This window comes from Suricata suricatta, chromosome 8, assembly GCF_006229205.1.
Source record: "Suricata suricatta isolate VVHF042 chromosome 8, meerkat_22Aug2017_6uvM2_HiC, whole genome shotgun sequence".
Classification (NCBI taxonomy): Eukaryota; Metazoa; Chordata; class Mammalia; order Carnivora; family Herpestidae; genus Suricata; species Suricata suricatta.
In genome coordinates, this window is record NC_043707.1 from 135,468,901 (window position 1) to 135,471,738 (window position 2,838).

The following is a 2,838-nucleotide window of genomic DNA, read 5'->3' on the forward strand; positions in this document are numbered from 1 at the left end:
CCCCCCCCCCCCCCCCCCCCCCCCCCCGCTCCTTCACTCTGCCTTTCGCACCGGGAGGGGCGGGGGAGAGCAGGTGTTACGGATTTGCAGCCACAAGTCGACTTTTTCAACCCCATACATGAGAAAGCTCAGCACTTTTTCTCCTCTAAAGACGGGCTTCGTGAGGTCTACGTGAAATTAGCGACGTATTGTTTTTCTATTGCTGCCATGACAACTTGCCACCTTGAGTGACTGAAGCAATGCAAATGTTCTGTCCGACAGTCCTGTGGGTCCCAGGGCCAGCGTGGGGCTCCCTGGGCTAACACCGCGGGGTGGCAGGGCCATGTTCCTTTCCAGGGCAGCCCTTTTCTTGCTCATTTGGATGCTTCCAGAAGTCAGTTCCTTGTGGTTTAGGACTGAGATGCCTGTTCCCTTGCTGGCTGTCCGCTGAGGGCCATTCCGAGCTTCCAGAAGCTACCATACTCCCTGGCTTAGGGACCCCTTCCTCCGTCTTCAAAGCCAGCCACGGAGGGCTGAGAGCTTTGGTCTCTCCCCTGTTTTCGGGTTCATCTTTCTGACCCGTCTGGGAAAGGGCTTCTGCTTTTTAGAACTCATGCATTAGATTGGGCACACTCGAACAACCCAGACTAATCTCCCATCTCAGAGTCTGTAACTTTAGTCACATCCGCAATGTCTCTTTTGCAATGTAAGGTGACATACGCACAGGTTCCAGACATTAGGTACTGTGGGACTTTAGGGAGTCATTATTCCTGCCTACCACCAGCTAGAACTTTCCAGACTCTCAACCCTCTTGATTGTTCAGCATATTTATCACATGACCTTTTATGAATAACTTTACTAAAATATAATTCACATATGATATAGTTTACTCATTTAAAGCGTACAGTTCCGGGGCACCTGAGTGGCTCAGTCAGTTAAACGTCTGACTCTTGGTTTTGACTCAGGTCACGATCTGACGGTTTGTGGGATGGAGCCCCTCATCAGGCTCTGTGCTAACAGTGAGGAGCCTGCTCGGGATTCTCTCCCCGCCACCTTTCTGCCCCTCCCTGGCTCATGCCCTCTCTCTCTCTCTCTCTCAAAACAAAGAAACTTACATTAAAAAAGTAAAGTGTACAATCCATTGGTTTTTAGCTGCCACAGAGTGGTGTAACCCTCCCCAGTATCAATTTAGAACATTTTTATCACCTCAGCAAGAAACTGTATCTATCACCACTCACGCCCCGTTTCTCCCCACCATCTCAACCCTAGGCAGCCACTAATCTACTTTCTGTCTCTGTGATTTGCCGATTCTGGACATTTCATACATGTGAAATCCTATAACATGTGGCCTCTTGTGTCTGTATATGTTACACACACACACACACACACACACACACACACAATGTGTACCAACACTATGTCTTCAAGGTTCATCCATGTTGTAGTATGTATCAACTCTGCATTCCTTTTATTGCTAAATAATATTTGACTGTATGGATATGCAACCTTTCGATTATCCATTCATCAGTTCATGGAGCTCAGTGTTACAGGTATTTCCACGTGGAGGATATTACGAATCATGCTGCTCAGAACATATGTATCCGTGTTTTCTGCGGATTGGTTTTTACTTCCCTTGGATACACACCTAGGAGTAGAACAGGCCGGTCACATGGTAACTCTACAGTTAACTTTTTAAGAAACTGCTGAGAAACCATGAGAGACTCTTAAATTCGGAGAACAAACTGAAAGTTGATGGCATGGGGGAGGGGCAAGCGGGTGACAGGCATGGAGGAGGGAACTTGCTGGGTTGAGCCCTTGGAATCATATGGAAGCCAATTTGACAATAAATTGTATTTTAAAAATAAATAAATAGGTAAAAACAACAGAGTGGAAGGAAGGAAGGAAGGAAGGAAGGAAGGAAGGAAAGAAGGAAGGAAGGAAGGAAGGAAGGAAGGAAGGAAGGAAAGAAGGAAGGAAGGAAGGAAGGAAGGAAGAAACTGCCAGACTCTTTTCCACAGTGGCTACACCAGTCTGTCCAGCTTATTGGCTACTTGTTTATCTTCCTTGTAAAAAAGGCTAGTCCGATTCTTTGCCCATTTTTCAGTTGGGTTATCTTTTTATCATTGAGTTGGTAGAATCCCTTATGTGTTCTAGATACAAGTTCCTTTCCAGATGGATGGTTTGCAAACATTTTCTCCCATTCCGTGGGGCATCTTTTCACTTTCTTGATGGTGTCCTTCGAAGCATGAGACTTGTAATTCTGGTGATGTTCACCGGATCTGTTTTTTCTTTGATGGCGTGTCTTTTTAGTGTCATGTTCTACAAAGGCTTTCCTGATCCAACGTCATGGAAATATAGGCTTGCATTTTTTTCTAAGAGCATGATAGTTTTAGCTCTTATGTTTAGACTTTTGGTCCATTTGGGGTTGATTTTTGTATCTGACATGAGAGGTTACAGGTCTCCCTTCTTTCTTTTGCATGTGGATATCCAGTTTTCCCAGGATGCTCTGTTGGACTGTCCCGTAAGATGCTCCAAACCCCTGTTTGGACAGCCGTGCAACACTGACGTGACCCAAGTCCCTGCTCAATCCAGCGAGACAGGCCCTTAGCGGACCCATGCCTGGCAAATGACCCTTAAAAAATTGCTTGTCAAATGTATGTGGTAGGAGGTGGGAAGCCAGCACTACCAGGTTTGGGTGTCGGGGTCCCCTCCGCTTTGCACGTGGCTGTGAGGCACTCGGAGAGTGTCTTCTTGAAGCGGCCACCTGGCAGCAGTCAGCAGTCTGAAGAGGTACTCCGGTGCCCTTGGCTAAGAGAGGTAAATCAGCGCTGTCACTACTGCCTGAGCCAGAGCTCAGGG